Source organism: Salmo salar, chromosome ssa14 (genome assembly GCF_905237065.1).
Source record: "Salmo salar chromosome ssa14, Ssal_v3.1, whole genome shotgun sequence".
Lineage (NCBI taxonomy): Eukaryota > Metazoa > Chordata > Actinopteri > Salmoniformes > Salmonidae > Salmo > Salmo salar.
In genome coordinates, this window is record NC_059455.1 from 47,067,959 (window position 1) to 47,091,071 (window position 23,113).

Below are 23,113 nucleotides of genomic sequence, written 5' to 3' on the forward strand. Positions count from 1 at the left end.
TAATGGAGCTTTAACCAGTAGGCCACTGGACTAATGGAGCTTTAACCAGTAGGCCACTGGACTAATGGAGCTTTAACTAGTAGGCCACTGGACTAATGGAGCTTTAACAAGTAGGCCACTGGACTAATGGAGCTTTAACTAGTAGGCCACTGGACTAATGGAGCTTTAACTAGTAGGCCACCGGATTAATGGAGCTTTAACCAGTAGGCCACCGGACTAATGGAGCTTTAACTAGTAGGCCACTGGACTAATGGAGCTTTAACTAATAGGCCACTGGATTAATGGAGCTTTAACTAGTAGGCCACTGGACTAATGCAGCTTTAACTAGTAGGCCACTGGACTAATGCAGCTTTAACTAGTAGGCCACTGGATTAATGGAGCTTTAACTAGTAGGCCACTCGACTAATGGAGCTTTAACTAGTAGGCCACTTGACTAATGGAGCTTTAACTAGTAGGCCACCGGATTAACCTCTATGGGCTAGGTGGGACGCTTGCATCCCACCTACTCAACAGCCACTTTAAGCCTGTGGCGCGATTTTCAAAACCTTAAAAATCCTATTACTTCAATTTCTCAAACATATGACTATTTTACAGCTATTTAAAGACAAGACTCTCGTTAATCTAACCACACTGTCCGATTTCAAAAAGGCTTTACAACGAAAGCAAAACATTAGATTATGTCAGCAGAGTACCAAGCCAGAAATAATCAGACACCCATTTTTCAAGCCAGCATATAATGTCACCAAAACCCAGAAGACAGCTAAATGCAGCACTCACCTTTGATGATCTTCATCAGATGACAACCCTAGGACATTATGTTATACAATACATGCATGTTTTGTTCAATCAAGTTCATATTTATATCAAAAACCAGCTTTTTACATTAGCATGTGACGTTCAGAACTAGCATACCCCCGCAAACTTCCGGGGAATTCGCTAACATTTTACTAAATTACTCACGATAAACGTTCACAAAAAGCATAACAATTATTTTAAGAATTATAGATACAGACCTCCTCTATGCACTCGATATGTCCGATTTTAAAATAGCTTTTTGGTGAAAGCACATTTTGCAATATTCTAAGTACATAGCCCAGGCATCACGGGCTCGCTATTTAGACACCCGGCAAGTTTAGCACTCACCATAATCATATTTACTATTATAAAAGTTTGATTACCTTTTGTTGTCTTCGTCAGAATGCACTCCCAGGACTGCTACTTCAATAACAAATGTTGGTTTGGTCCAAAATAATCCATCGTTATATTCGAATAGCGGCGTTTTGTTCGTTGCGTTCCAGACACTATCCGAAATGGTAAAGAAGTGTCGCGCGCATGGCGCAATTCGTGACAATAAAATTCTAAATATTCCATTACCGTACTTTCGAAGCATGTCAACCGCTGTTTAAAATCAATTTTTACGCCATTTTTCTCGTAGAAAAGCGATAATATTCCGACAGGGAATCTCCTTTTCGGCAAACAGAGGAAAAAATCACAAAGGCGGGGGCGGTCGGGTCACGCGCATAAGCCCAGAGTCCCTTGATCGGCCACTTGAGAAAGGCGATAATGTGTTTCAGCCTGGGGCTGGAATGACGACATTCTGTTTTTTCCCGGGCTCTGAGAGCCTATGGAAGACGTGGGAAGTGTCACGTTAGAGCAGAGATCCTTAGTAAATGATAGAGATGGAAAAGAAGTTCAAGAAATGGTCAGACAGGCCACTTCCTGTAAAGGAATCTCTCAGGTTTTGACCTGCCATTTGAGTTCTGTTATACTCACAGACACCATTCAAACAGTTGTAGAAACTTTAGGGTGTTTTCTATCCATATGTAATAAGTATATGCATATTCTAGTTACTGGGTAGGAGTGGTAACCAGATTAAATCGGGTATGTTTTTTATCCAGCCGTGTCAATACTGCCCCCTAGCCCTAACAGGTTTTAATGGAGCTTTAACCAGTAGGCCACTGGACTAATGGAGCTTTAACCAGTAGGCCACTGGACTAATGGAGCTTTAACTAGTAGGCCACTGGATTAATGGAGCTTTAACAAGTAGGCCACTGGACTAATGGAGCTTTAACTAGTAGGCCACTGGACTAATGGAGCTTTAACTAATAGGCCACTGGATTAATGGCGCTTTAACTAGCAGGCCACTGGACTAATGGAGCTTTAACTAGTAGACTAATGGAGCTGCAAATTAGACGAGGAATCAGAAACAGATTAATTAGTAAATGTATTGTTTTTTCATGCACTTACCAACTCAAATGTGGTGTGGTGGCCTTCTGCTAAACTGTTAGAAATACAAGGTAAAGAATTCCAGTGAAATACTAGGTGTGTGTTTTCTGTGCTTCCTGTAGTCTAAGCTGTAAGGGAGAAGAAGATAATTCACATGGTGGAGGTGGGGAAACTGTCCAAGTAAGCTAAGAGTAAAACAGAGAGAAAGTCATGTTAAAATTTGCAATTTCTATTTAAATCAAGCTATTTGTATTTTCAATTGGGACCTAATATATTTCAGTTCCAAATAATGTGATATTTCATAGATAAATGTTATGTTCCAAATCGCATACTTGTGTTCTATGTAGAGCGTATAGAAGTCAACTGTCATTTTTCAAGTATGATTCCAAACCTAAGAACGCGAAACGGCAAGTATGTACTAGGTTTGTGGGAAGTTCTATTAGCATCCTTATAGGTCTGGAAAACAAAGCACACATGGGAGCATACATTTTCATTCCCTTCGCCGGGAAGGCTATCCCATGACACCTTGCAAAACAGCGAAAACTCCCCAAAATTCTGAATTGATGGTGGACTGAAGTCCCTGCTTGGGAGAAAATGTTCCAGAGGAATAAGGAATAACATTGTAAAATGTAAGTATTACGTTTATTTATTCACAAAATTGTGTTAAAATGTTCAACAAATGACTTTCATATGAATTTTGAATTCAAATGTTGACTCACTGCTGTTTATCAGCCCGCTACCCACGCTAAGTTAGCTAGCAGGCAATCTCATCCTGGTTATCAGCTGTTTTAGGGATGACAAACTAATCGTAAAATCAGCGGTGTCAATTGTGAAAACCCAGACAGTTTTTTTTTAATCCTGAACTGGTGAATTTTCTAGCCAGCTAATGAGAAATGTAGCAAATTGTTTGTTTTTTTCACATTTGTTTTCAGGGACAGATGGCAACTGATGTGTTAATTTCACTTCATGGCTTTGGCAGGACAAAATAGTCCTGGCCGACTGGTTTGGAGGTAAGACATTTTAACATCTGATTAACGGCGTAGGAAATGCAGCTAGCTGTGTTCTGTTCAATGTAGCTTGCTAGCTAGCCAAGCTATTTGTGCATTCTTACATGATCAGTCAATACATACATGTAGTGTCTGTTTACCTAACATTAGCTAGCTTTCTTCTTGTCACTTTCCCCTCCCCTCATGTTTCACCATTGCATGCAAAGAAAATGTTTTAAATAATGAAATGATCATTTAAAAGTAAAATCGGTGACAACTTGATCAAGGCTATAAATATGCAGAACTGTTTGCAAAGGTAGTTGTGGTTCTCAGGAACTTGAACCAGCAATGAAATTTGAGCAGTGAGCTTAATTTCACCTCCCTTGGCCTTATGTTTATGCTCTGTTCACAGGTTGAAGCACATCCCACCCCATCACTCAGATAGATGTAAAGAAGTTGAGAACCTCCCATCCACCAGGAAAATCACCCTATCCCAGGAGTTTATTCAGCAGTATAGCTTTTTCAATGTTCATCTCTTTCATGTCCCCTCACTTGGGGATGTTAAAATGTTTTCTATTCTACTGAGCCATTTACTTCATGTTCATATTATCTTTTATTTCTTATTGTTGTTGCATTGTTGAGAAGGAACCTGCAAGTAAGCATTTCATTGGACCATGTTTATCCTGTACATACGACCAATACAACTTTTGTACAATGGACTGTGTTCTAAGGATTCATGCAGATAAAGGTGAACCAATAAAAGGGTTCATATTAATTAAAAATGACAAGTGTTGATGTTTCCACACAGTTCTAGGTTTGAGCCTTTCTCATCTGGGGGCTCCGGTTCATCTGTCTAAGAGAAAGGCATTAATAATATTACAATGGTGTATTATTTTAATATATATATTTCTGTTTGATATGCATGCATATAAACTCAGCAAAAAAAGAAACGTCCTCTCACTGTCAACTGTGTTTATTTTCAGCAAACTTAACATGTGTAAATATTTGTATGAACATAAGATTCAACAACTGAGACATAAACTGAACAAGTTCCACAGACATGTGACTAACAGAAATGGAATAATGTGTCCCTGAACAAAGGGGGGGTCAAAATCAAAAGTAACAGTCAGTATCTGGTGTGGCCACCAGCTGCATTAAGAACTGCAGTGCATCTCCTCGTCATGGACTGCACCAGATTTGCCAGTTCTTGCTGTGAGATGTTACCCTACTCTTCCACCAAGGCACCTGCAAGTTCCCGGACATTTCTGGGGGGAATGGCCCTAGCCCTCACCCTCCGATCCAACAGGTCCCAGACGTGCTCAATGGGATTGAGATCCGGGCTCTTCGCTGGCCATGGCAGAACACTGACATTCTTGTCTTGCAGGAAATCACGCACAGAACGAGCAGTATGGCTGGTGGCATTGTCATGCTGGAGGGTCATGTCAGGATGAGCCTGCAGGAAGGATACCACATGAGGGAGGAGGATGTCTTCCCTGTAACGCACAGTGTTGAGATTGCCTGCAATGACAACAAGCTCAGTCCAATGATGCTCTGACACACCGCCCCAGACCATGACGGGGACCCTCCACCTCCAAATCGATCCCGCTCCAGAGTACAGGCCTCGGTGTAACACTCATTCCTTCGACGATAAATGCGAATCCGAAACACTGAATGCATTTCTCCATCTCGAACATTAGTATAAAAAAAAGTGTTTTTGTACACTGTTTGGATTTCAATGGCAAAAAATGTTACTCTCTGCTCTGTTTGGTCATATACTTTATTACAGTAACATGTCTTGGGGATACTGTTGATATAACTATAGTCAGACTAGCCAGCCAGTCACACGTCTTGGGGATAGTGTTGATATAACTATAGTCAGACTAGCCAGCCACACATCTTGGGGATACTGTTGATATAACTATAGTCAGGCAGACTAGTCAGCCAGCCACACGTCTTGGGGATAGTGTTGATATAACTATAGTCAGTCAGACTAGCCAGCCAGCCACACATCTTGGGGATACTGTTGATATAACTATAGTCAGTCAGACTAGCCAGCTAGCCACACGTCTTGGGGATAGTGTTGGTATAACTATAGTCAGTCAGACTAGCCAGCCACACGTCTTGGGGATAGTGTTGATATAACTATAGTCAGTCAGACTAGCCAGCCAGCCACACATCTTGGGGATACTGTTGATATAACTATAGTCAGTCAGACTAGCCAGCCAGCCACACGTCTTGGGGATACTGTTGATATAACTATAGTCAGACAGACTAGCCAGCCAGCCACACGTCTTGGGGATACTGTTGATATAACTATAGTCAGACAGACTAGCCAGCCAGCCACACATCTTGGGGATAGTGTTGATATAACTATAGTCAGTCAGACTAGCCAGCCACACGTCTTGGGGATAGTGTTGATATGACTATTGTCAGTCAGACTAGCCAGCCAGCCACACGTCTTGGGGATAGTGTTGATATAACTATAGTCAGACTAGCCAGCCAGCCACACATCTTGGGGATAGTGTTGATATAACTATAGTCAGACTAGCCAGCCACACGTCTTGGGGATAGTGTTGATATGACCATAGTCAGTCAGACTAGCCAGCCACACGTCTTGATTTTCTTCACACTTTTTTTTCTTGAACAGTCACTGTATGAATAGAGGTAGACTCTCCACTTGCCCTGATGTTTTCTCTGTGGACATAAAGCATAACTCAGTACTTTACACCACTGGTGTGCGCATAGCCTGTCTTCTCTTGAGAGCCAGGTCTGCCTTCGGCGGCCTTTCTCAATTTACATTTTTTTAAATGTTTTATTTAACCTTTATGTAACTAGGCAAGTCAGTTAAGAACAAATTCTTATTTACAATGACGGCCTACCCTGTCCAAACCCGGACGATGCTGGGCCAATTGTGCGTCGCCCTATGGGACTCCCAATCACTGCCGGATGTTTTTGCAGCCTGGATAGCAAGGCCATGCTTACTGAGTCTTTACATAGTCAACTTTCCTTAATTTTGGATCAATTCAATTCAAGGGGCTTTATTGGCATGGGAAACATATGTTAACCTCTTACATCTAGACGTTCCGCTAGCGGAACACCTGCTCCAATAGCCAATGATGGGCGTGGCGTGAATTACAAATTCCTCAAAAATACAAAAACGTCCATTTTTCAAACATATGACTATTTTACACCATTTTAAAGACACGACTCTCCTTTATCTAACCACACTGTCCGATTTCAAAAAGGCTTTACAACGAAAGCAAAACATTAGATTATGTCTGCAGAGTACCCAGCCAGAAATAATCAGACACCCATTTTTCAAGCTAGCATATAATGTCACATAAATCCAAACCACAGCTAAATGCAGCACTAACCTTTGATGATCTTCATCAGATGACACCCCTAGGACATTATCTTATACAATACATGCATGTTTTGTTCAATCAAGTTCATATTTATATCAAAAAACAGCTTTTTACATTAGCATGTGACGTTCAGAACTAGCAAACTTCCGGTGAATTTACTAAATTACTCACGATAAACGTTCACAAAAAACATAATTATTTTAAGAATTATAGATACAGAACTCCTCTATGCACTCGCTATGTCCGATTTTAAAATAGCTTTTCGGTGAAAGCACATTTTGCAATATTCTGAGTAGATAGCCCGGCATCACAGGGCTAGCTATTTAGACACCCAGGACTACTACTTCAATAACAAATGTTGGTTTGGTCCCAAATAATCCATTGTTATATCCAAATAGCGGCGTTTTATTCGTGCGTTCAAGACACTATCCGAAAGGTAACGAAGGGTGACGAGCACGACGCATTTCGTGACCAAACAATTCTAAATATTCCATTACTGTACTTCGAAGCATGTCAACCGCTGTTTAAAATCAATTTTTATGCCATTTTTCTTGTAAAAAAGCGATAATATTCCGACCGGGAATCTGCGTTTAGGTAAAAAGACGAAAGAAAATAAAGCATGGGGTCGACTCGTGCACGCGCCTAAGCCCATTGTCCTCTGATCGGCCACTTACCAAAGGCGATAATGTGTTTCAGCCAGAGGCTGCCTCGATATCATTCAGCTTTTTCCCGGGTTCTGAGAGCCTATGGGAGCCGTAGGAAGTGTCACGTTACAGCAAAGATCCTCAGTCTTCAATAAAAAGAGCCAAGATGAACAAGAACTTGTCAGACAGGTCACTTCCTGTATGGAATCTTCTCAGGTTTTTGCCTGCCATATGAGTTCTGTTATACTCACAGACACCATTCAAACAGTTTTAGAAACTTTAGGGTGTTTTCTATCCAAAGCCAATAATTATATGCATATTCTAGTTTCTGGGCAGGAGTAATAATCAGATTAAATCGGGTACGTTGTTTATCCGGCCGTGAAAATACTGCCCCCTAGCCATAACAGGTTAACATTGCCAAAGCAAGTGAAGTATATAATAAATAAAAGTGAAATTAACAATAAAAATGAACAGTAAACATTACACTCACAGAATTTCCAAAAGAATAGACATTACAAATGTCATATTATGTCTATATACAGTGTTGTAACGATGTGCAAATGGTTAAATAAATAAACATAAATATGGGTTGTTTTTACAATGGTGTTTGTTCTTCACTGGTTGCCCTTTGCTTGTGGCAACAGGTCACAAATATTGCTGCTGTGATGACACACTGTGGTATTTCACCCAGTAGATATGGGTTTATCAAAATTGGGTTGTTTTCGAATTCTTTGTGGATCTGTGTAATCTGAGGGAAATATGTTTCTCTAATATGGTCAGACATTTGGCAGGAGGTTAGGAAGTGCAGCTCAGTTTTCACCTCATTTTGTGGGAAGTGTGCACATAGCCTGTCTTCTCTTGAGAGCCAGGTCTGCCTACGGAAGCCTTTCTCAATAGCAAGGCTATGCTCACTGAGTCTGTACATAGTCAAAGCTTTCCTTAAGTTTGGGTCAGTCACAGTGGTCAGGTATTCTGCCACTGCGAACTCTCTGTTTATGGCCAAATAGCGTTCTAGTTTGCTCAGTTTTTTGGTGAATTCTTTCCAATGTGTCAAGTAATTATCTTTTTGTTTTCTCATGATTTGGTTGGGTCTAATTGTGTAGCAGTCCGGGGGCTCTGTGGGGTCTGTTTGTGTTTGTGAACAGAGCCCCAGGACCAGCTTGCTTAGGGGACTCTTCTCCAGGTTCATCTCTCTATAGGTGATGGCTTTGCAATGGAAGGTTTGAGAATCGCTTCATTTTAAGTGGTTGTAGAATTGAATGTCTCTTTTCTGGATTTTGATCATTAGCGGGTATTGGCCTAATTCTGCTCTGCTCTGCATGCGTTATTTGGTGTTTTATGTTGTACACAGAGGATCTTTTTGCAGAATTCTGCATGCAGAGTCTCACTTTGGTGTTTGTCCCATTTTGTGAATTCCTGGTTGGTGAGCGGACCCCAGACCTCACAACCATAAAGGGCAATGGGTTCTATAACTGATTAAAGTATTTTTAGCCAGATCCTAATTGGTATGTTGAATTCTATGTTCCTTTTGATGGCATAGAATGCCCTTCTTGCCTTGTCATCCCTCTGTTTCTCTCTCATTCCTCTACAGTAGGATTCATGCCAACATCTCTTTCTCTCTCTTTTAAATGTACACTAGGACGTAAAGCATAACCAGGTCTCTCTCTCTCTCTCTGTCTGTCTCTCTATGTTCTGAAGTGGCCTCTTTCAAGCATACTGCACACATTTACTTATTTTTTGCAACAAAAGCCTGCTAAAGACCAACATGCACCTTTTTTTTTATACAGGCTCGCTATAAACAGTATGAATATACAGTATGTCTTTGACCGGGAGGTGTGCTTACTAACTGCAAACCACATCTTGTAAAAGCAACACCTTGCTAAGTGGAGCAGTGGTGGCTCTTTTTGCCCCTGTGAGCTACTTTATCTGGACCACAAACACACACACACACACACGCGCGCGTAAACTCGTCTCAGCCAGTGTTCTCTGTGTACTAAAGAAGATTGCCATTAATCTGAGGAGATGATCTGGATGGGAGGCGTCTTAATATTTACACCAAACGTTTGCTGTGTAATTCCTTATGTTAAACAGTTGTTTTTTTAGAAGCTTTATAGAAGACATTAAATAACATGAAACGTAAAGGACATATAATTAAATGTGCGTGTGTGTGTGTGTGTGTGCACGTGTGTTTGTATTTGTGTGTGTGTGTGTGTGGATATCATAAGGTGAATGCACCAATTTGTAAGTCGCTCTGGATAAGAGCGTCTGCTAAATGACGTAAAAGTAAAAAATGTAAATGTGTGTGTGAGTGTCTGTGTGCACATGTGTGTGTATTTGTGTGTGAGTGTGCACGTGTGTTTTGTATGTGTGTGTGTGTGTGCGAGTGTCTGTGTGCACATGTGTTTTGTATGTGTGTGTGTGCGAGTGTCTGTGTGCACGTGTGTTTGTATTTGTGTGTGTGTCTGTGTGCATGTGTGTTTGTATGAGTGAGTGTCTGTGTGCACGTGTGTTTTGTATGTGTATGTGTGCGAGTGTCTGTGTGCACGTGTGTTTGTATTTGTGTGTGTGTGTGTGTGTGTGTGTGTCTGTGTGCACGTGTGTGTGTGTGTGTTCAGAGATTGAAATGGAAATGGTCCAGAGAGGGTTGTTGTCTAATGTGGGAATGTTCTGGGAATGTTTCTTGGAATGTTCTGGGAACGTTAGAAATAGAAACTGGTTTAATCTCAGACAGACTACAGTGTAATCCTGTGGCCACTACAGACTGGGCTTCAGGCGACTGCATAATAATGAGAGAGCATTTTAACCTACATTTCACCCTGAGTTACCACTGGTACCAGGAGTCTCTCCCAAGACATCTTCATCATCACCATCATCATATCCAGGCTGTATCACATCCGGCCGTGATTGGGAGTCCCGTAGCGCGGTGCACAGTTTGGTCCAGGTTTGGCCGGGGTAGGCCGTCATTGTAAAAAAAAATGTTGTATTCTTAACTGACTTGCCTAGTTAAATAAAGGTTAACATTTACGAATCAGCAGTGCCAGAAGCAACCCCTAGCCATCTACACCCCACCTTAGGGTTTACACACTTAATGGAGATTTAAAGCAGTATGTTTTAGAAATTGCTTCCACCTGTCCAATCTTTTCAGATCAAGTGGGGGGGTTACCACAGGCCTCTCTCCAGGCCTCACTGAGTGTTGATGAATCAGCGGAGACAGATGCACAATGATGGAAGCTCGTTTCCCCCCCATCTTCTTCTTAAGGATAACAACCATGTTATATGTTGATGCAGGAATAAAGCCTATAGAATGAGCATCGTTTAAAAACATAATAATCTTTACAATCTGGCCTCTGGTCTGTGTCTGATCCGATCCGTCCTGCTGTTCCTCTGGTGACAGCTCACAGGTGATATGTGTCAGCGACTATGTTGTGATATGACCTTCTATAGTTCTCCTGTGCTCTCCTCTGTGCTGTGGCTGCTCTTCTCAGCGTGTGTGTGTGTGTGTGTGTGTGTGTGTGTGTGTGTGTGTGTGTGTGTGTGTGTGTGTGTGGTGTGTGTGTGTGTGCATGCTAGTTCACCTCAAGCACCACTCTGGCTGTGTTATTGAGTTCGAATGAAACCTGATGAAGAGATCTCTGAGCAGATAAAACAGCTGACGTTCTTATCAAGAGATTAACTATAACTTTTCATGTCAACATACAGTGGATTCATGTCAACATACAGTGGATTCATGTCAACATACAGTAGGATTCATGTCAACATACAGTGGATTCATGTCAACATACAGTAGGATTCATGTCAACATACGGTGGATTCATGTCAACATACAGTAGGATTCATGTCAACATACAGTAGGATTCATGTCAACATACGGTAGGATTTCATGTCAACATACAGTAGGATTCATGTCAACATACGGTAGGATTTCATGTCAACATACAGTAGGATTCATGTCAACATACGGTAGGATTTCATGTCAACATACTGTAGGATTTCATGTCAACATACGGTAGGATTTCATGTCAACATACAGTAGGATTCATGTCAACATACGGTAGGATTTCATGTCAACATACAGTAGGATTCATGTCAACATACGGTAGGATTTCATGTCAACATACGGTAGGATTTCATGTCAACATACGGTAGGATTCATGTCAACATACAGTAGGATTCATTTCAACATACGGTAGGATTCATGTCTACATATGGTAGGATTTCATGTCAACATACGGTAGGATTCATGTCAACATACGGTAGGATTTCATGTCAACATACGGTAGGATTCATTTCAACATACGGTAGGATCTCATGTCAACATACGGTAGGATTCATGTCAACATACGGTAGGGTTCATGTCAACACACAGTAGGACTCATGTCTACATACAGAAGGACTGTGAAAGCAATAGCAACATAACTGTAGATGAGAAGGAATGTCATCTGTAAGGGTCTCTCTCTCTCTGTCTTTCTCAGTGTCTTTCTCTCTCTCGGTCTTTCGGTACCTCTCTCTTGGTCTCTCTCGGTCTCAGTCTCTCTCTCTCTCTCTCTCTCTCTCTCTCTCTCTCTCTCTCTGCCACTCTCTCTCTATAATTGCTTTATTGGCATGAAATACAATTTGTAGATATTGTCAAGCTAGTATAGTGTTACAGCATTTCGGTAAATACAGTAGAATCTCTGTCTCTGTGTGTCTCAATTAAATTCAAAGGGGCTTTATTATTAATGTATGTAGTTCTGTCCTTGAGCTGTTCTTGTCTACTAACGTTCTTTATTGTGTCATGTTCTGTGTGGACTCCAGGAAGAGTAGCTGTGGCTTTCGCAACAGACCTCTTGTAGCTAAAGGGGATCTTAGTAAATTATCTCTGCCTTTATTGACCTGGAAAACATATGTTTACATTGCTAAATCAAGTGAAATAAACAATAATCAAAAATGAGAAGAAGCCAAAAAAATGATTAGAAATTAACAGTAAACATTGCACACAAAAAGATGAAGGCATTTCAAATCTCTTTCAATTCAATCCAATGTAAGGGCTTTATTGGCATGGGAAACATATGTTAACATTGCCAAAGCAAGTGAAATAGAAAAACAAAAGTGAAATAAACAAAAAATGAACAGTAAACATTACACTCACAAAAGTTCCAAAAGAATAGAGACATTTCAAATGTCATATTATGGCTATGTACAGTGTTGTAACGATGTGCAAATAGTTAAAGTACAAAAGGAAAAATAAACATAAATATGGGTTGTATTTACAATGGTGTTTGTTCTTCACTGGTTGCCCTTTTCATGTGGCAACCGATCACAAACCTTGCTGCTGTGATGGCACACTGTGGTATTTCACCCAGTAGATATGGGAGTTTATCAAAATTGGATTTGTTTTTCTAATTCTTTGTGGGTCTGTGTAATCTGAGGGAAATATGTTTCTCTAATATGGTCATACATCAGGAGGTTAGGAAGTGCAGCTTAGTTTCCACCTCATTGTGTGGGCAGTGTGCACCAGTAGTGGAACAAGTGCCCAATTATCATACTTGTGTCACGCCCTGGCCATAGAGAGGTTTTTATTCTCTATTTTGGTTAGGCCAGGGTGTGACTAGGGTGGGCATTCTATGTCCTTTTTTCTATGTTTTGGCATTTCTTTGTTTTGGCCGAGTATGGTTCTCAATCAGGGACAGCTGTCTATCGTTGTCTCAGATTGGGAGCCATACTTAGGCAGCCTTTTCCCACAGGGTTGTTGTGGGTAGTTAATTTCTGTTTAGTTCTAGTTATCCTGACAGAACTGTTGGCAGTCGTTTTGTTTATTTGTAAAGTGTTCATTTTTCCATTAAATCACAAAGATGAACAAATTCCACGCTGCACCTTGGTCTCTTCACAACGACGCCTGTTACAACTTGATTAAAAGTAAAGATACCTTAATAGAAAATGACTTAAGTGAAAGTCACCCAGTAAAATACTACTTGAGTAAAAGTCTAAAAGTATTTGGTTTTAAATATACTTAAGTATCAAAAGTAAATGTAATTGCTAAAATGTACTTAAGTGTCAAAAGGAAAAGTACAAGTGTGTGAATTAGACCATTTTCCTGTCCTGCTAAACATTCAAAATGTAACGAGTACTTTTGGGTGTCAGGGAAAATGTATGGAATAAAAAGTACATAATTTTCTTTAGAAATGTAGTAAAGTAAAAGTTTTCAAAAAATATTAATAGTAAAGTAAAGATACCCCCCCAAAAAACGACTTAAGTAGTACTTTCAAGTATTTTTAACACCACTGGTGTGCACATAGCCTGTCTTCTCTTGAGAGCCATGTCTGCCTTCGGCGGCCTTTCTCAATAGCAAGGCTATGCTCTCTGTCTGTCTGTACCCACATCCATAACCAGGTTCTGCTACAAGTCTCTATAGCTCACATAGAGTATCACAGCGCGTGGCTAAAAATAATGCCTGCTAAAATATCTAAAGATCTCTATCAGAAAGCAGCTAAAGCGGATGTATTTAAAAAGGGATATTTAAAGAACCTGAACACCTGGGTAGAGGCAAAGCCACAGCATACACTCACACAGGAAACGACAAGGTCTGTGAAGACACAAGCACTTTCATGCCCAACACACAAGTTTATTTTCAGAAAACACACTATACTTGAGCTAAGTTTGTAAAATCAAAATAATGATTTAATTGTATATATTTCATCTTAATGTAAATATCTTTGATATATGGTTGTAAAATAATGAAGTAATAAATAAGAGGTTGAATGTAGACAATAAAAAAAAAAAAACAGTTCTGACGGCAAATAGCTGAGTGTCTGTTGAGGAGAAGCCAGACAAGGAACCACCAACTTCCTCAAGGGGAAGACGGGAAGAGTTACTTCATAGTTTTGATAACTTGTAATGATCAGTTAGTTCAGTTTCTTTTAGTTTAGCCAATTGTTCTACTCAACTTTCTTTCTCAGTAATAGCAGTGCCGATAAATACTGATCTTATTTAGCGGACGCGAAGACCTCTCACCAATGTGACACGTCATAGTTTCATATACGTTCCTTGTGCAAAGTAAATGTATTCAAGGCTTAGGCCTACATGTCCACCACAAAGTGACAGACTTGTGAAACTATGAAGTAGAAGACTGGTGGGGGGGGGGGGGGGGGATAAAAGTGATATACAACAGAATATACAGAAGAAGTCCATGCTATGTCATATATTTTCGGTTTTGTAGACAGTGATATGCATATCAGACCTGATAAGTAGTGTCGTGTTTAAATTCAGCAGAGATCTCTAGCTTCCGGCACAGAACAGGCTTTTCTGTTTATCTCAACCAATTGCTCATGGGCGTTCTGGACTTTCACCTTAACCAAATTCCCTCTCCTCACACTATCACTATCACCTCGGTGACTTTCTCAACCATCGTCAGTCAGTTACTATTGTCTCTAGGTTGAGGAACGTGAGAAACTTGAACATGGTGCAAATTATTAAACCCTTATTGAACCAATCATCAGGGCCGTAACTACATATGACGACTCGAGGTCTGGCCTGCCATCATTTTCTATTATGGTATCTTTTTCCACATTTTGTTGTGTTATAGCCTGAATTCACCCATCTACACACAATATCACATAATGACAAATTGAAAACATGTTTTTAGATATTTTTGCAAATGTATTGGAAATGAAATACAGAAATCTCATTTACATAAGTATTCACATCCCTTAGTTAATACTTTGTAGAAACACCTTTTGGCAACGATTACAGCTGTGAGTCTTTCTTGGTAAGTCTCTAAGAGCTTTCCACACCTGCATTGTACAACGTTTGCCCATTTTATTAAAATTCTTCAAGCTCAAATTGGTTATTGATCATTGCTAGAAAACCATTTTCAGGTGGTTGCCATACATTTTCGTGTAAATTTAATTGAAAAATGTAACTTGGCCACTCAGGAACATTCACTGTTTTCTTGGTAAGCAACTCCAGTGTATATTTGGCCTTGTGTTATAGGTTATTGTCCTGCTGAAAGATGAATACATCTCCCAGTATCTGTTGGAAAGGAGACTAAACCAGGTTTTCCTCTAGGATTTTGCCTGTGCTTAGTACAATTCCATACATTTTTGTATCCTGAAAAACTCCCCAGTCCTTAACGATTACAAGCATACCCATAACATGATGTAGCCACCACTATCCTTGAAACTATGGAGAGTGATACTCAGTAATGTGTGTATTGGATTTGTCCCAAACATAATACTTTGTAGGGGTGTGTGGGTCCTCCTATTTTTTGGAGGGCATCTAAAGCTAATTTCCTGCATTTCTACACAATCTAATATGACCCATGGCCCTTCTAACTGTCTCTATTTAGAATAACAAGTAATCAGAAATGTCCAAACATCAATCTAGGTAAGAGATCATTATTACATATGTTTAAGTGATTGATAAGACTGAAATAGATTAATGATAATTCAATATTAAATATTGTGTTGCAACTTTAACCAATAGCCTAACAAATGAACAACTCTTACCAGTAAAGTACAAATACTTTTGATTGTCTATTAAGACATCCTCTATATCAAATTTCAGCCAGCCCGAGACGCCTGCACGCCCAACCCCTACCAGCCTAGTCAATAACTCAACTCTCTCCCCGACCCCTACCAGCCTAGTCAATAACTCAACTCTCTCCCCGACCCCTACCAGCCTAGTCAATAACTCAACTCTCTCCCGGCCCCTACCAGCCTAGTCAATAACTCAACTCTCTCCCCGAACCCTACCAGCCTAGTCAATAACTCAACACTCTCCCCGACCCCTACCAGTCTAGTCAATAACTCAACTCTCTCTCCGACCCCTACCAGCCTAGTCAATAACTCAACTCTCTCCCCGAACCCTACCAGCCTAGTCAATAACTCAACAGTCTCCCCGACCCCTACCAGCCTAGTCAATAACTCAACTCTCTCCCCGAACCCTACCAGCCTAGTCAATAACTCAACACTCTCTCCGACCCCTACCAGCCTAGTCAATAACTCAACTCTCTCCCCGACCCCTACCAGCCTAGTCAATAACTCAACTCTCTCCCCGATCCCTACCAGCCTAGTCAATAACTCAACTCTCTCCCCGAACCCTACCAGCCTAGTCAATAACTCAATTCTCTCCCCGAACCCTACCAGCGTAGTCAATAACTCAACTCTCTCCCCGAACCCTACCAGCCTAGTCAATAACTCAACTCTCTCCCTGAACCCTACCAACCTAGTCAATAACTCAACTCTCTCCCCGAACCCTACCAGCCTAGTCAATAACTCAACTCTCTCCCTGAACCCTACCAGCCTAGTCAATAACTCAACTCTCTCCCCGATCCCTACCAGCCTAGTCAATAACTCAACTCTCTCCCCGAACCCTACCAGCGTAGTCAATAACTCAACTCTCTCCCCGAACCCTACCAGCCTAGTCAATAACTCAACTCTCTCCCCGAACCCTACCAGCCTAGTCAATAACTCAACTCTCTCCCCGATCCCTACCAGCCTAGTCAATAACTCAACTCTCTCCCCGATCCCTACCAGCCTAGTCAATAACTCAACTCTCTCCCCGATCCCTACCAGCCTAGTCAATAACTCAACTCTCTCCCCGAACCCTACCAGCCTAGTCAATAACTCAATTCTCTCCCCGAACCCTACCAGCGTAGTCAATAACTCAACTCTCTCCCCGAACCCTACCAGCCTAGTCAATAACTCAACTCTCTCCCTGAACCCTACCAACCTAGTCAATAACTCAACTCTCTCCCCGAACCCTACCAGCCTAGTCAATAACTCAACTCTCTCCCTGAACCCTACCAGCCTAGTCAATAACTCAACTCTCTCCCCGATCCCTACCAGCCTAGTCAATAACTCAACTCTCTCCCCGAACCCTACCAGCGTAGTCAATAACTCAACTCTCTCCCCGAACCCTACCAGCCTAGTCAATAACTCAACTCTCTCCCCGAACCCTACCAGCCTAGTCAATAACTCAACTCTCTCCCCGATCCCTACCAGCCTAGTCAATAACTCAACTCTCTCCCCAGCAACTTCCTTCCCATGTTTTTGTTTTAATGTCTCAAGGAAAATGTTTGGAAAACAAAAGTTTAATAAAAACACACATATACCTACACATTAACACACAGAAACAGCAAATTCTCCATATAATTAATATCATAGGGCTAATGGTACTGTAGAGCTCTTTTTACTTGTATAGCTAGGTCACCCTGTCCTGCCCCTAGGGGTCCACGGCCCTGCAGCGCTCCAACACACCCCACTCAGCTTTAGGATCTTAGTGAAACATTCATTATTGGTTTCAGGTGTGTTAGGCCAAGGCCAGTGTGTCAACAGTACAGCAGACCCCCAGGGTCAGGACTGAGCAGCCCAGCAGCTAGGGATTGGCTAAATAAGTATCTCCCCTGACATGGGCATGTTTTCAATACAGTATTCCATATAAGCCATCCAGACCTGTTATAATGGAAAACTTTATGTAATACATGTATCACTAGCCACTTTAAACAATGCCACTTCATATAATGTTTACATAACCTACATTACTCATTTCATATGTATATACTGTACTCTATACCATCTACTGCATCTTGCCTATGCCGTTCGGCCATCACTCATTCATATATTTTTATGTACATATTCTTATTCATTCCTTTAAACTTGTTAGATTACTTGTTAGATATTACTGCATGGTCGGAACTAGAAGCACAAGCATTTCGCTACACTCGCATTAACATCTGCTAATCATGAGTATGTGACAAATAAAATTTGATTTGACCTTATGAAAGTTGCACAGTATACCCTTAACCTTGTTAAAAAAAAAATCTAATCTAGTGATGCATAAATTGAGATTTCTTCCATCTATTGTGGGAGGATAACCAACCTTCCATTTAATGGCAATGCATACTCTTTGCCAGAATTCAGCCGGACTTCACAAGACCATAACATATGCAAATATGTTCCCTTTAGTGTTTTACATCCCGAGCAGAATAATTACATTTCTGAGTGCATGATGTTCACGTTCACTGGCATATTTGACTCATTTCAGGAAACTAGGCGTATGTCGCGCATCACTAATGGAGAGGCATTTGAATGTAAAGCTTTAAAAAACATCTAGATGTGTTTATTTGGCAGAAATGCCTTCTGGAACATGTGAACTTTCATGTGCCTTAATAACAAACTCGTATGCCATCTGTAAATACGAATCCAATTGTTAAATTACGCGACTAGTTGGTTTAGCTACAGAAAGACATCAACCTTCCCGCTAGCCATGATTGGCTGAGGTAATGAGTGGGCTGGACATGCCGAGAGATGAGTTCAGATTGGTCTGCCATGTAGCACGCTTCTGTCTATTTGAGCTGGTCAGTATGTTTAGGTAATCCTGTCTAATGCTGCTTTTTATAAATATATTGCGTAGTAGAACTGCATAAGTGTTGCTCTCCACTTTCTGGAGGACCGAGTTTTGAAATCAGTGGAATTAGAGTATGATAGCTAAGGAAATTGAGAAAACACCGGTCTCCGAATTACATCTTCAAACTAAGTAAGGGCAACCATGGCATCCGTGACAGGGAGAAGCGTCCATTCCATGTATACGGGTAAGATAGTTTAGTTAGCTACATTTTCAGATATTACACGATTCTAATTTTGTGCTATTGTCTGTGCCCAATAATGTTTGTACCATGTTTTGTGCTGCTACCATGTTGTGTTGCTACCATGTTGTTGTCATGTTGTGCTGCTACCATGCTGTGTTGCTACCATGTTGTTGTCAAGTTGTGTTGCCACCATGTTGTGTTGTCGTGTTTGCTGTCTTGCTATGTTGTTGTCTTAGGTCTCTCTTTCTGTAATGTTGTGTTGTCCCTCTTGTCGTGATGTGTGTTTTGTCCTATATTTATATTTTTATTTTTTTATTTTCAATCCCAGCCCCCGTCCCCACAGGAGGCCTTTTGCCTTCTGGTAGGCAGTCATTGTAAATAAGAATTTGTTCTTAACGGACTTGCCTAGTTAAATAAAAAAGACTCCACTATGCAAGTAACCATTTAAATAGAATGTCACTGCAACAACTGTTGATAGACGTAGCTGGTAAATTCGCTCTGGCTATCTACTCCGATTTCAGAGCACTCTCATCTGAGTGTGCCAGAGTGCAGAATAACTGACAAATTTACGAACGCTCAACACCCGTTGAATATGGCCGGAGTCAGTAAACGTTGGCAAAAAAGTGTAAATTGTTACCAGCAGCACAGTTGTGGTCACCAATGCTGTGGATAACATAAAAACATCCTAACCAGCTCTGCTAGGGAGAGTAAAATGGTCAGTGAGCTGTTCTCATTTGTGTCTGGAAGTAGCTAGCAATGTTAGCTAGTTAGCTTGAGTGCTTGACTGTTGTTGTTAGGACAGAACACTCGGATCAACCCTTAAAGAGATGGGTGGGGCTAAAGCTTAAGAGGGGTGAACGATGTTGAATGGGTGTAGACAAAGAAGAGCTCTCCAGTAGTAGTACAAAAACATTCAAAGCCCATTTTCTCAAAAGTGAGGATACAAGTTTCCTCAACTGTAGTGTATGATGTACCATTTTTTTAGCTCTGAGTCTACTTTTATCCAATGTAAAAAACATAATTTCGAATTTTTGGGGGGTAAGTAGAGGCGAATATATTGATAAAAGTCACCTTGTCCGAGAGAGATTTACATGATTGTCAAAACGTCATGCTAGGGTAAGGATACATGAAACACAGCCCTTATTTTCAGTGTTTAAAAAATTTCCTATGGAAAAATGAATGGTGGAAAAACGATTGTATCCATTTCCCTGTTTGACTGCTAGGTTTTATGGGTATTGTGACACCTCCACTGTGAGGCTCTATTGCAGCCAAATACAAACAGCATGAATCCTTTGATCATTTGAGCCTTCTTGCATCTACGCTCTCTGCTCTCACTTTTCCCCTTCGCTTGTGGACTTCAGTGCACAACACATCAGCTGTCTGTGACCAGGCGAAAAAAACTTATTTTTTTGTCTTAACTTCTTAACATTGTTGGTTAAGGGCTTGTAAGTAAGCATTTTACTGTTGTATTCGGCGCAGTAAACCGCAACAATCATGCAGTACAGTGTACAGTTAGCAAGCAGTTTATCAGTTACACCGGTGGGCCCCAGTGGCAATAAGTTAATAAAACCAAAAGCGTACCTTGACTTGGAAAAGTTCCAGTGTTTGATAGCCATAGACTGCTAGGTAACATAGCATCCCTCGCTGTTTGAGCCAGGTGTTTGAGTAGGCTAAACTAGCTAGCTGCATTCACTAGCTAATTAGGTGGAAAACAATATGAAATATAGCTCTTTCTCTCTCTCTTCATTTTTTTTTTCAATTCAATTTGCTTTATTGACATGACAAAACAATGTACATATTGCCAAAGCTTACTTTGGAGATTTACAATATTAACATAATTAAAGTAATAATAATCAACATTGTCAACGGGACAACAGTAACAACAATAATCAAGGGTCAAAATAACCATATATTTAACAATAGCATAGAGGGCAAAGGACTGTAGTGCGCTGCCAACCCACAGCTCTCTGCATCCTCCCCCAACAGGACGGGTAGCCTATCCTCATCAGAGAGGTCTTTGAAACCTTGAATAAGGGTTTCACATTTGGGGAAATGACACTAATTGTTTTATATTTTTGACATTTTGTCAGGAAGTGCAGCTCTGTCTCGGGTTCTGCTATGGTGGAGTGGTTGCACAGCCTTTCCTCTACAGGGAGCCAGGTTTTCCTGTGTCTACCCTTCTCAATGGCAAGGTTGTGCTCACTGAGCCTGTACTTTGTCTACTTTCTAAGGTTTTGATCAGTAACCATGGTCAAATATTTTGCCATGGTGCCTGTCGATTTAGGGCCAGATAAAACTGCATTTTCCTTTGTACTTGTGTTTCCCCATACGTAATGTAGTTTTGTTTTTACTGTGTTGTAATTTGGTTTATTCTGATTGATTAGTCCTGAGGCTTCAGTGTGTTAGTAGAACAGGTTTGTGAACTCAGCCCCAGGACCAGCTGGATGAGGGTCCTGAGGCTTCAGTGTGTTAGTAGAACAGGTTTGTGAACTCAGCCCCAGGACCAGCTGGATGAGGGGACTCTTTTCTTTGCTCAGCTCTTGGCATTGCAGGGCTTGGTAATGATATGAGAGGGGGTCAATGTATTTGAGATGTTTCCAAAACTGAATAGCTCTTTTTTAGTTTTTATTATTAGTGGATATTGGCCTAATTCTGCCCTGCATGTGTTGTTTGTAGTTTTCCTCTGGACATGTAAAGACTCTTACAGAACTCTGCATGCAGGGTTTCAATGGGGTGTTTGTCCCATTGGGTGAAATATTGTTTTGCAAGTGGACCCCACACCTCGCTGCCATAAAGTGCAATTGGTTCAATGACACATTAAATTAGTTTTAGCCACATTTTTATAGGTAGTTCAATTTGAATTTGTTTTTAATGGCGTAGAATGCCCGGCATACTTTCTCTCTCAGTTCATTCACTGCCTCATTTAGGTGTCCAGTTGAGCTTATTTTTAAACCTAAATAATTGTAGTGTGTACAGTACTCTATATATTTGAGAACTTTGGTCTAATTCCCTGAGATTTGGATCTTCTCTGGAAAACCATTGTTTTAGTATTTTTGGGGTTTACTGCCAGGGCCCAAGTCTGGCAGTACTGCTCTAGCAGGTCCAGGCTCTGCTGTAGGCCATGTGCTGTGGGGGTTTACTGCCAGGGCCCATGTCTGGCAGTACTGCTCTAGCAGGTCCAGGCTCTGCTGTAGGCCATATGCTGTCAGTGACAGCAGGCAAAGGTCATCTGCAAAGAGCATGAATTTAACCTCTGAATTATGTCATGTTTTACCCTCTACATCACTTTCAATAACTTTGTAGAACAGTCCTGTATGCCAAATAGAATCAAATGCTTTTTTTGAAGTTGATAAAGCAAGCATGCATTTTGGTATTAGTTTGTTACATGTTTATCTCTCTGTAAATCCAGTGCATTCGGGAAGGATTCAGACCCCTTGACTTTTTCCACATTTTGTTACGTTACAGCCTTCTTCTAAAATTGATTAAATAGTTTTTTTCTTTCTCATCAATCTCCACACAATACCCCATAATGTCAAAGCAAAACAGGTTTTTAGAAATTTTTGCAAATGTATAAAAAACTGAAATATCACATTTACATAAGTATTCAGAGACTTGTCCCGAATCCACTCCTGCATTGTCTTGACTGTGTGCTTAGGGTTGTTGTCCTGTTGGAAGGTGAACCTTTGCCCCAGTCTGAGGTCCTGAGTGCTCTGGAGCAGGTTTTCCTCAAGGATCTCTCTGTACTTTGCTCCATTCATCTTTCCCTCGATCCGACTAGTCTCCCAGTCCCTGCCGCTGAAAAACATCCCCACAGCATGATGCTGCCACCATGATGCTGCCAGGTTTCCTCCAGACATGACTCTTGGCATTCAGGCCAAAGAGTTCAATCTTGGTTTCATCAGACCAGAGAATCTTGTTTTCTCATGGTCTGAGAGTCCTTTAGGTGCCTTTTGGCAAACTCCAAGCGGGCTGTCATGTGCCTTTGACTGAGAAGTGGCTTCCACATCTGGCCACTTTACCATAAAGGCCTGATCGGTTGAGTGCTGCAGAGATGGTTGTCCTTCTGGAAGGTTGTCCCATCTCCACAGAAGAACTCTGGAGGTCTGTCAGAGTGACCCTCAGGTTCTTGGTCACCTCCCTGACCAAGACCCTTCTCCCCCACTTGCTCATCTTGGCCGGGTGGCCAACTCTAGGAAGAGTCTTGGTAGTTCCATTAAGAATGATGGAGGCCGCTGTGTTCTTGGGGACCTTCAATGCTGCAGACATTCTTTGGTACCCTTCCCCAGATCTTCACCTTGACACAATCCTGTCTCGGACCTCTACAGC

At 41.1% G+C, this 23,113-nt stretch overlaps 1 protein-coding gene and 1 long non-coding RNA gene across 4 annotated transcripts in view; both read left to right on the top strand.

The window, feature by feature from the left end:
* Positions 1-23,113, top strand: part of vav3b (vav 3 guanine nucleotide exchange factor b) — a 185,449-nt gene that overhangs the window by 14,451 nt on the left and 147,885 nt on the right. The window lies entirely within an intron of this gene.
* Positions 1,697-4,166, top strand: LOC123726724 (uncharacterized). Its single transcript, XR_006758845.1, has 2 exons — positions 1,697-3,236; positions 3,625-4,166. It is a non-coding gene; the product is annotated as an uncharacterized lncRNA (long non-coding RNA).